Consider the following 12,656-nt stretch of genomic DNA (forward strand, 5'->3'; position numbering starts at 1 on the left):
CCACCAATGAAATGCCAACCTTTGATGAAGAACAGTCCAATAAAAATGTTATATTAACAATTTGTTTGAGCAGATAAGTGTGTACATAAATGGAACACAAATAAGCACTAGCGAACATACAATTCATGTTATACAATTCATGTTACATAAAATTCATGTTGATGAATTCAAAGTTCAATAAGAAACTGAGAGATTCAGCCATGGGATATGAATATACTACACAGAGTCTCCGCTAACACATTAAAATGCTGCAACTGTCGAATTACATTTGGTTGACAAAATAATTCATGAAATCCGTAGTACATCCAACTGAAAAATTGAGAGCCAGTGGACCAACCAACGAAAAATTACAACTGATTCACGCACCTACATTGACTCTTTTTTTTATCAATGGTAAAACCCCTTCAAAACTTACATTGGTTTTTGGAAAAAACGCCAGTACCGTATGATTATTGACTCCCAGCCCACAGAAATTTGAACTTTTTCGACTTTCCAATATCGCTTGTAAAGTGAATGGGGTCCTTCTGTACGATCTATCGTTTGATAGATCATACAAAAATCCTGCACTATTGACAATGCAATCCCTGAATCGTGATCCAGGAGCATTTGAAAATGGAATAGCGCATTCTATGCTTTTAAAAACTCGGGGTGTAATTGTATTAGAGACATCGGATACTCAAGGTATGACCATTGTACAGATGGAGACTATGCGTTTAGGGTGCCATTTTACCGGACGAGAAACATCACATTAATCTTACTCAGTCAATCTGAAACCTAGTGGGAAATAACCCGGAAAAGTAACGTTCTACTGGACGTGACACCATGGATTTCAGACAAATAATTGATGTGTTTAACATGGATCCGCATACATCCAAATACAAATCCTACTATGAAACGTTCGTTTTCACCGAGCAAAATAAAAGTGTCCCCAATGCTATTACCATAGTTAATAGTAGCACATCAAATATAAAGACTGAACATTGGTTCTGAATCTTTCAAACTAGTATGGAAAACTTCAATTCTCTTACTTCGATCTACACATTCAACAGACCCCATATTAAGACAATTATTGAAAACACAGTAAATCATGTTATTCAGAACTGGAAGAATGTAAGATTTTTCTACAATGAGCTGCGGGTTCCACGCACTATTGTACTGTTTATTCCTTAGTAAAGGCATATTTCCCTCATTTCTGAAGACCATGGTCGTCTAAAATTATTTCCCAATTAAGAATCCATCACTCTTCTCTTAATTCCATTTTGCTTACTGAAAATAATGTTGCAGATATATGTTGCACAAACTGCTAAGCAATAATTTTTGTACTTCTTAGGTGACATCTTTGCTCTTTAGTCAATCTCCCAAAATCTCTGTCTTTTAAAATTAATTTTAAACAGAGTTACTAAGATATTTTAGTCTGCATGGTAAGAGGACAAAGTGGACATGAGTGCACAAACCTCCCTCTGGCCACTTTCATAGTAGAGAGTTATTTGAGCACCTTATTCGAAACGGCATCGTGCAAGGATTTTGACGCTTATGATTGAGAAAATAAAATAAACCCTTGTTCCACATTCCCTTCCTGCCATATTTTTGCAGAAAGGCAGACATATGGCACTTTGTTTGACCCAGAATAGTATGAAAACGTTCAATTTTTGTGCTTAGAGGCACAAGGAGGGACCATTATCCTTTAAATTCTGTAATAGATAAGGTAGACAGGCTTATTTTATGAAAATCGGCTGGAAAATAAAGGGATAAGTAGCTTCTGGGCAATGAGACACAAGAATAACAATTTTCATGGGCGAATTCCCTTCTCTAACTTAAGCATGAAAGTGGTCACGTTCATTTGAAATTCACGGGAAAATAATTTGGACAAAGCGGACAAAGGGAATTAATTTCAGGTGCAGAGGGTTACACAACTGCGCAAATTGGTCTTCATTTTGTTCGTTTCCAAACGATTTTAGATTAGGAGAAAAAACATTTTAGACTACTCTTCATAAAAGCAGTTACGCAACGATTATAAGTAATAATGCAGAGCATAGTTTCGCAACTATAATTAGCGCATATGTGGCAATTGCTCTGTGATAGACAGAATCAGGTTGTTTTTACTGTCTAATACACCGGAAACCAATAATAATAGGTTATGTTTTGAGGCATGGTAACATAGCCTTAGCTTTCATAATAATATGCTTCATTTTTAGAAGTAACAGCAAATTGTGCATGGACACTTCCAGGAAAACTCCCTGGGGAGGCAAGTGCTAAGTGAAGTTTTGTTTTTACCAACATTTGAATAGGAATGTTTCTTCTTATTTTTATCCCCTTGTTTCCTTGTTTTTATGCATTTGTCAATGTATTTTTGTTTTACAGAAGAGAGGTATTGCCTCCTGGCACCTTATTGCCGCCGTTCCTGAAAGTATGGGTTAGCTTTTAAGTTGTGGGGCAACTGCAATACAACATTAACTTTTATGTACAAAAATCCTAAATCTCCTAAACTACCAAAGTATTAATGGTTCTATTTACGGCCAGCCATCTATTATGTAATTCATTAACACAAAAAACTCTGTCCATAAAACAAGTTTTTCAAAGAAAAGTAAAAAGCTCAATTAAACCCAAAATAAGCAGAAATTAAGTCAATTACTCTTCCAAGATTCAAACTACCACAAGTCACCATCAATAAATAAATGAAACCCAAAATGAACAGAAATGACCGAGTCAAACCCAAAACGAGCAAAAATTAACAAGAGTAGTGCTGACAACCCCCATGCCTTCTGAAGACCAGAACATAATTATCACTTCGCTGAAAAAAACAAAAAACAAATCACCGTGGATTGTTAGTTTAATATGCAAATACTGATATTCATCAAAGTTTCAAGAATTTTTTTATTCATTAAAGACAAAAAAGTGAAAACATTTAAAATCTGTTTTATTTCCAGTAGTTTACTTTTGTAATATTTGAATTTGACAGCCAAGTATCTGGGTTGGTTTAACGGAATAATCGTAAAAAAAAAGTTTGGAAGTATACAATCCTGGAAAGGTGTTATATATTTCACAGGATTTATAAAACATTGAAAAAAGGGGAAACGAGCTGGCCGCTTTTGTTAGAACATCTGCGCGTTCTGGCTTTTTTGCTCTTACAAAAAGAATAACAATGGATCTTTTCCAAAAAAGGGGGATAGTAGCCTGACGTGACTACCCTATCTCATTTCTTACAAGTATCCCCCATATACTCGTTTCCATATAATAAAACTTAGAAATATTATTCCAAAATAATTGTTTCTCCCCAAAAAATGAATGAATAGAATGTATCTATTGTAGTATATTAAATTTAAAGAAACTTTCCGAAAAAGACGTTTTTCAAAGAGAAGTAAAGAGCCATTTTAAAACTTGAGACGACCAGAAATAAACTCTTACAATAAATCAAAAGTAAAATACTACTACTATCAACTCACTACAGCACTAATCCGCATGAGGCCAACACAGCTACGCCCGCTCCTCCTCCATCCCAATGTATTCAAAGCCCCCTCTTTACACACTCCCAGGAAGTTCCCGTTTCCCTTAAACATTCTCTTACGACATCCTCCAATCCCAGTCGGAGATTACCTTATTTTCGTCTAGCCTTAGAGGGTTTGCCGAAAAGGACAATCTTTGGCAGTCTCTCATCCTTCATTCGCAGAAAGTGCAATAGCCATCTTATCCTTTCTCTCATTATAGCACTAGAAAGCGGGATTGAACCTCACTTTTCGTAGAACCTACAGTTTAAGATACGGTCAGTCAGTCGGGTACCCAAAACAATCCGTAGGCAATTTTTCTGGAAGACATCTAGCAAACCTTATCCATTTTTGGACCGCCAACGCTTCAGAACCATACTTGACCACTGTCATCACTGCAGCTTACAAACTTATCTTCTTATTCTTCAAACTTTCTTTCAACTGTGAAAAAAAAACACCCTGGGCCTTGATTATTCTAATTTTAACATCTTCACTTCACCCACCGTCTTTACTAATAATACTACCTGGGTAAGTGAAACGGTGTACTCGAGCGATCTTCTCGTTACCCAAAATAACCTTTTCATCTTCACTTATTCCTAGCCTTAGCGACTTAGTGTTCTGAATATGAAGTTTCAAGCTCATCTTGCACCTTGAACTCACAAAACCCTTGAACTTCGTTCATTTTTCTAACACTTTCATATAGGATGCTTAAATTATCAGCATAATCTAAGTCCAGTGGAGTTTTACTTCCCCATTTGATTCCGTGTTCTTCAATTGCCTTTGCTGTGCTCCTTAAGAAAAAGTCCATCAAAACGATCCATAAAAACGGGGATATAACGCAACCCTGCTTAACTACTAGTTTAAAGCGAAACCAGCTGTGACCTCATTTCCTACTTTCGCTTTACTGTATTTATCTGGTATACTATACAAGGATAAGACCTTTGCTAAAGCTCTTCTGTCAGCTGAATCAAACGCTTGCTCATAATCTACAAAAATGAGCACTAAATGTGATAGATGACTCAGGCACTTCTAAATTATCAAACTAAGAGTAAAAATTTGGGCGACAATTCTTCTATCCTTCCTAAAACCATACTTTTCTTCTCTTAAAACTTTATCTAGAGCAGCTCTAATTCAAAAAATTATTATCATAGTAAATAATTTCCTATCTATGGATCCTAGACTAATGCCTCAATAATTACCACACTCACTCTTTCTTATCACCTTTCTTATAGGGAATGCGTAGCTTATATTCTAGAAGGAAGAAAGCAAAGAGTATGGCTAGGTAAAATATTGTCTGACGAGTTGGTAGTAAAACGTGGTGTTCCACAAGAACCTGTACTGGGCCCCCTATTATTTCTTGTGTATATTAATGATCTGAATGGATATCTCAAACAGCTATCAACGATAGGATAGAATGGGGCCCAGGTACGAGCAGTATTTCTAAGTTTTGCTAGTGATACTCAGTTAACAATTGCTGCGAAAACATAACTTATTTGAAACAATAGCATGAAAAGCTGGATGGCGATAATCGAAAGATGGATGCCAGTGAACAAGTTGCTTGTTAGTCAGTAATTGAGTTAGAAAGTGGAAGCATAAAACGGACAATCAAGAATGCTGTATTTTTCACTTATTTATCCATATTTATTGTATTGTGCAAAAGTTTGGTCGTTGACATTCACTAGCCATTTATACCCGCTCCGTGTGTTACGGAGGCTGCAAGAGTTCTGACCAATGGTTTTTCTTGGAATTTGGTAAGAACTAGGTATATTCAATCAAAAATTCTGCCGTTTTTTGTTTGGTTAAATCCTATGTAAATTTGTTCATGTGTAAATTCTTTTCTAATTAGTTACTTGCATGTTTTTCAGACTTTTATAAGAAAAGAGAAAATGTCATGAAACTAGAAATGTTGATTTGGTTGGAACATCTGTTTCTATTACTACCAGATCTGAGTTTTCCATTGAGTACATAGGTCCTGAAGTCTGGAACAGACTTTTAGCAGACGTAAAAGGTAAGAAGACCCCTGAGGAATTCCGTGCTTCTTTTTTGTGTATTTGTTTTATCAATATTCTAGAGACAGGTCAATAGTGAGTTTATGCTTGTGTGTTGTTAAAAGAGATTTTGTGTGATAAGTTTTGTTATTGGGTGAGTGTCGGTACGTGTCGGGGATAGAAATGAGTTGTAGATTATGAGTGTGGGATTCATTCGAGTTTCCTGTTGTTTTGTGTTCTTTAGTCGTCCCAAACACGCTAATTTACGTCGGGACTTATTGTGAATGTAATACGGTAATGTTTATTTTTGTTTTCTTGGTATTACAGGGAGATTTAGATGTTCTGTTTTTCGCGGCCCATTTTGTTAATAAGAATTTTTGAAAAATACTCTTTTGGTAGGTTTTTAAAAAAGTTATTTCTGTTCATTTTTGATTGCCAAAATTTTATTACTTGTTAATAATGATATTTTTCAAACTTTTCAGGTTTTCAGTTTAAAAACTAAAATATTGGATTCTAATTTAGATTCTTAAGTTGCAGAAGGTGATTCAAGCATTGCCTGTTATTTTTTTGCAGAACAATTATTGTACAAAATTCATTCAATTTGAAATCAAGATTTTGAAGGGTCTTGAAAAAAGATTTTGTTTCAACAGTAACTCACAGATAATATAGTCAAAAGAATCCTCCTGCAATATTAGAAATGGACTTTAATCTTTCATTCGAAAGCTAGATATGGCCGAAAATGAAATGATAGAATAAAAATATGTTTGAGGCATCACTAAGCCGTTTTATTTCTTACTCTTCAAACTCTTTTATTTGTGACTTTAACCTGAGCCTTTGCTAGATGTGGTGTAGAAAAGATATAATTCTGACAACCTTGTTGCACATAGTGTGTTTTGATTGGCTTCAACATCCCCCTCAACACTCCCTGACAGTTGAAAATTAATATCCTAGTTGTTCTTGAGATATTTCACATACGTCCTTTTGACAACCTGGATGCAAATAGTATTTGTTGACTTATCTCAGCATCCCCCTCAACACTCACTGAAAAATTGACTTGATACCCTTGCCATTCCTACGACATTGTACACACCATTTCGATAGCCCAGTTATACAGTCTTTTGATTAAGCTTGACAGCCCTCTCAACATTCTCTGGAAGTTTCAACTTAATATCCATAGCAGTTCCTGATGTATTGCAGATGCGCCCTTTTGAGTACCCGGATGGATATATAATTTTTTGATTTGGTTCAGCATCCCCTGAATATTCCCTGAAACTTTCAACCTAATAACCTTAGCCAGTTGGCAACCTTAATGCACTTAAACTCTTTTTATTCAGTTCAACAGTAGTAGTAGTAGCATTATTAATAGCAGTAGCAGTTAGAGTTTCAGTTTCAATCGCAGTAGTAGTAGTAGCCCGAAGTAGTCGCACTCGTAAGTATTCACAGTCGTATAGTCGCAAGTAATCACAGTTTCAGTCGCCTGTAGCCACAGTCAGAAGCAATCACAATCAAAGATAGTCGCAATTTTAAGTAGTTGAATTCGCAGTCGCAAGTAGTCACAGTCGCAGTCTCAAGTAGCCACAGCTGTAGTTGCAAGTTGTCGCAACTGCATTCTCGATTAGTAGGGGTCACTATCTCAGAAGTAGTAGCATAGGAAGCAGTAGTAGCACTAGTAGCAGTAGTGGTACTACATGAATCAGTTTTTTCACACGACTACGTGACTTTCAATTGAAAAAACACTGACTTGCCTCTTTGGCAGTCAGCGATACCTTCGTAATCAGGATTTCAGCAAGGAACGTTATTTGTTAAAGAGCCTGGGTTCCCAGAAATTCCAGAATTATGTATCGAAAGGGCAAACATTGCTACACTAATATCAAAATGGGGTTGCACCGTCACTTCCGCAAGTTAATCTTTGACTAGAGGCCCCCTAAAAAATCTATTTTTTTACAATTGTATATTTTCAACCGGATCTTGAGCTACTGTAAAAAATTAGCAATAAAAAGAGGCTTAAACAGTCAATGAATGAATTTATCCAGAAAGCATTTGACATTGCATTCAAGTTTTAAAATACGTTTCACCGTTATTTTGGGTGTAGATTTTGGTGTATTTTATATATTCTGAAAGCTATGACATGAAAATGCACTATTATCTAATATAAACACACACCCGTCAACACTGGTAAATATTCAGGTGTACACCATCAATATGCCAAATTGTCACTGAATTTCAGCTTGCATGCAAAGTTTAAGGTCATTCGGGCGACAGCTATGTGGTTAAAATAGTCATTAAATTTTTGACAAAAATCACAGAAGTAAATTCAAAATTTAGAACTAAAATTTAAAAATTATCTGTTGTGTAAAACACGGTAGCCAAATATTTTCTGGAAGCTAAAAGTTTTATATTCATTATTAAGCAATAAAATATATAAACACCCTTTAACTTTAAGCTAGGCCTCCTTCAAGGACGTAATTATTACTTGAAACATTTTGCATCGTTTTTTTTTAAGTGCCAACGTTTTTTTCGCAATTATTCTGGCAGTGGCGTGTCGCCTGCATGTCGAAGAAGTTTTTGGCGGTACGCCAAAATTTATCAACGCACATCTATTTCTTGAACTTAGGTAAAACTATCATATCGTCGTTTGAACTGAAGGATACCTCTCAGAGGTACGACGAATATCCAGAGTTTTTTGAGTGATGCTTACGTATTGCTGAAAATAATTAACAACGTACAGGTGGGTTTCCAATAATCTAACTTCGACCGCTCGAAATGAACGGTATGTTAAGAGAAAAACTGAAAGTAGAAAAAAAAAAAACTAATTCAAGCTGAATATTCTGAAGGTCTTGACAAGGTTGTAAATATTGCGGATAAAAACAAGCTTATTCATCTTGTTTTGTACCAATATGGATCGCTTGGTTGTTACAATCAGTCCAGCCAAGATGAAACTGCTGTCGAAATGGTAGCTGGTATAGACAGTACCTTCTGTGGCCAATGACATGTGAAACATATGCTTTTCTCAAAAGACTACAAAGGAATTCGTATTATATGTGCATCTGGATTTTGGTAGAGATTGATATGACACCTGATGGTCTCATTGTTCTAATTCTGATTATTTTCATCAGCATACTACGCTCTTATTAGCTTAAGGATCTTTTTTTTTCAGCACTTGATGTCACAGGCAGATTTGGAGTTTTTGCTCCCAAGAAAGGAGTCGACAAGTCAGTTTTCAGTTGAACCACCGACGGATGATCAATTATGCTTTTCTCTTCATTTCTTTCCTGTGCTCTTTCTTCTTCGCACAGAAAACCTTTTAAACCTCTACACTCTTCTCTAATATTTGGAACATTGGGTTAGAGGATGAACATTGCATCATTTGGGGTGATGACAGTCTGAATAAAAAATTGCTTGATGTTAGTTTCAGACACATGTATCAGACCCTATTTTGAATAAAAACTCTCAATGGGTTGTCCCCTCCTCAACGCATCGCTCTTTACGCTAAAGTTTTTAATTGTTTTAAAAAGTAGTCAAACTTATTTGTTAAAAGAGTCAAACTTTAGCGTAAAGAGCGAGGGACTGCGGAGGGGACAACCCATTTCATATACGGAGTAATTTCTGTTCGTTTTAAGTTTTAATGGCGCTCCTTACTTTCAATTAAAAAAAACTAATATTTTTATTTATTTTCTGAACGTTTTTGAATTAATGCATGTTTGATTTTGGCTCTCCGCACATAAATTATTAAAATGAAACTTGCATATTAATTCTTTTTTTGGCTAAATAGCTTCCTCTTAGTTTTGATCAGACGATTTTGAGAAATAAGGGGTGGGGAAGGAGGCCTAGTTGCCCTCCAATTTTTCGGTTACTTAAAAAGGCAACTAGAACTTTTAATTTTTAACGAACTTTTTATTAGTAAAAATATACGTAAATTAAGAATCAACTTACGTAAGAAACTTTTATATTCTTATATTTTTATTATGTATATGAGGGAGTTTGTCCCCTCGTTAATACCTCACTCTTTACACTAAATCTTAAGTTTTGTCCCAATTCTGTAAGAATGACCCCTGAATCAGAAAGGCCGTAGAATAAATAGTTGAAATTACTAAAAATACTTTAGCATAAAGAGCGAGGTATTTATCTAGTCCTAAATACCTCCCTCTTTATGCTAAAGTATTTTCAGAACCCCTCATATGCGTAATAATCTCTGTTCGTTTTAAGTTTTAATGTTACTCCTTACTTTCAATTGAAAAAAAAAACTTTTTCATGTTTATTTTTTCATTGTTTTTTTTATAGTAATGCTAGAAAATCCCGCGCCCTTTTCATTGAATTTCTCTTCCCCCATGACATAATCCTCCAATGAAAGATCCTCCCACATAGCCCCCTCCCCTCAACCCCACCCCCAAACCAAAAAAAAACCTGAAAACGTCTGTACACTTCCCAATAATCATTACTGTATGTAAACACTGGTCAAAGTTTGTAACTTGCAGCCCCTCCCCCAGGGACTGTGGGGGAGTAAGTCATCCCCAAAGACATAATTATTATGGTTTCTGACTATGCGAAACAAAATGGCTATCTCAAAATTTTGATCCGTTGACTTTGGGAAAAAAATGAACGTGGGAGGGGGCCTAGGTGCCCTCCAATTTTTTTGGTCACTTAAAAAGGGCACTAGAACTTTTCATTTCCGTTAGAATGAGCCCTCTTGCGACATTCTAGGACCATTTGGTCGATCCGTCTTCTGTCAAAATATACGAAATTCCACATTTTTGTACATGGGAGCTTGAAATTTTGCTATAGGGTTCTCTGATACGCTGAATGCGATGGTGAGATTTTCGTTAAGATTCTATGACTTTTAGGGGGTGTTTCCGCCTATTTTTCAAAATAAGGCAAATTTTCTCAGGCTCGTAACTTTTGATGACTAAGACTAAATTTGATGAAACTTATATATTTAAAATTAGCATGAAAATCCGATTCTTTTGATGTATCTTTTAACATCAAAATTCCGTTTTTTAGAGTTTCGTTTACTATTGAGCCGGGTCGCTCCTTTCAACAGTTCGTTACCACGAACTGTTTGATTAGAGCCCATTTTCGGGTGTCACGAACTGATAGCGCCAGAATTAGTTTCAATAAAATTTTCTGCAAAGGGGTCCTCAAAACCAAGAAACTTATGAAGGTCATTTTCAAGTTGACGGAAGAGGCGACAGTTAAGGTCCCGTTTTTGTGTGTCCCAATCTTTTAATCTTTTGGTCTGGAATGATTAAAAACGTTCGAAGTCAAATAACTGGGATGAACAAACGTATTACGAGTCCTAGCTGATCACAAATAAAATGTTTGTTTTAGAGAAACTATTTTTTCCTGTGCTTAATGATCTAAAAAGCTAAAAGCTTAAAATTTTCACTGGGGATAGTGGTGCCAAAACTGTTAGGTGGACCAGAGACATAAATTTATGGTCCCCGCATATCCTCCTTCTTAGCAAAACACGAAACCTTCCTACCTTCACTCCCCCCCAACACCCCAAAAGATCAGTTCAGTCCTCGCAAGTCGTTTGTGAGATGCTGCAGATATATCACTTTGATAACCTGGACACTTAGTTTTTCTCAATTCACTTCTGCACATCCTCCCAAGCTAAAATTCCAGCTTCACTTGACCCCTATTAAAAATTTCAACTTTATCTCCCAAATTGTTCCTCAGATACTGCCGATATGCTAGTATGATAACCTGGATACACACATTTTCTTTCGGTCTACATTGCTACTTCACCAGGAATAGATACTAGTCCAACAGGCGCTCTTAGTGCCAAACATTCTAAGCAAATTGGAAATCAAAAACTTTAAACCCATACTTTCTGCCCCTCCCTAAGTCTAAATTTGAAGTCCAGCTGCCCCTTCCCCAAATACTCCTTGGATGTTCTTATTGATCCCTAAAACCATTTTCCAGGATACTGAAGATGTGCCGTTTTGATCAACTGGCACATAGTGTCTTTGGATCATCCTGCTAGTTTACCCGTGAGTAAACTATAAATGCTGTAAAGGCTCGTAGAGCAAAAACGGATCGGAGAAAAACATTTCTATCAAATCCCCACTGTCCTCATCCCTAAGTTTTTAAACTTTGTGCCCTCCAATACTATGAAAGTTTCAACTTGATACCCAAGGCTGTTTCTGAAATATTGAAGATGAAATACTTTGGTAACATGCTACAACATTGTTTCTTACGATTTATCTCACGGCTCAGACATGAATACATCCTTATTCCCACAGAGGCTTATAGTACAAAAAGAATTAAGATGGTTATAAAAGTTACAACCTTTTCTGATATACTACCGATTAGTATTTCGATAACCTGAAAGAACAAAATGTCTTTTGAATTGGCTCTATCATCTTCCCACATGTCTTATTCATACCTCCAGTTAACCCCCCCCCCCTCCACCTAAAACTGCCTGAAAGCTTCATCTTGAAATCGAAGCCGTTCCAAAATTATTGCCGTAACACCATGTTGATAGTCTGGCAGTGTCTTGATTTACCTCACTTCTTAATCATGAGTATGTCATAAGTCCCATAGGAGCTTACAGTGCAAAAATCGTGAACGATAAGTAATTTAAATAATTTAGAGCCATTACCTTGGGCTAGTGGCGGTAATGTGGATCCCGAAGGCATAGTTATTAGACCTATCTGGACAAAATAGCTGTCTCAAAATTTCGATCCGATATCTGGGAGCTTACGATTAGATGAAAGGAATGCAGATAGTAGAAAAGAGCACAGAAGGCAGGGTTGAACTGCCCTCTGATCACTCTAAAAAAAATTCAGAAATTTTATGTTATGAAGTAAATTCGTCTGAACATTTTGGTGCCAAAAACATTTCTGTTACTAAAATGCCGAGGTTTGGCCTTTTTTTTTAGTTGTACTGGAGCATAAGCATTCTACAAGTTTCGACTTAATACCCATAGTCGTTCCTGAGATCAATATAGATACGCTCAGATACGCCCTTTGGATAACTTGGATGGAACCCGGTGTCCTTTGATTTAGGATAGCATCCCCTTCAAAGTTTAGATAAAATTTACTGCTTACTAACAATAGCCATTCGTGAGATGTTGCAGAAAAGCCCTTTTAACAACCTGGATGTACCATACCATTTTGACAAGCAGGATGCAATAAAACTCTTGATTTAGTTCAATAGTTTAGTTGCAATAGGGGAAGTTGGTGTA

The 12,656-nt window shown here is 36.2% G+C and overlaps 1 long non-coding RNA gene across 2 annotated transcripts in view; it reads left to right on the plus strand.

Moving 5' to 3' along the window:
• The window catches only part of LOC136030322 (uncharacterized), a 34,097-nt gene that overhangs the window by 16,478 nt on the left and 4,963 nt on the right, over positions 1-12,656 (plus strand). Inside the window, exons 2-3 of one of the 2 annotated variants that reach the window (XR_010618247.1) lie at positions 5,348-5,490; positions 8,628-8,867. This is a non-coding gene — a long non-coding RNA (uncharacterized LOC136030322). Of the gene's footprint in view, positions 1-5,347; positions 5,491-8,627; positions 8,868-12,656 lie in introns of those variants that run through there. The other variant, XR_010618246.1, reaches the window with a different exon arrangement.

This window comes from Artemia franciscana, chromosome 8, assembly GCF_032884065.1.
Source record: "Artemia franciscana chromosome 8, ASM3288406v1, whole genome shotgun sequence".
Classification (NCBI taxonomy): Eukaryota; Metazoa; Arthropoda; class Branchiopoda; order Anostraca; family Artemiidae; genus Artemia; species Artemia franciscana.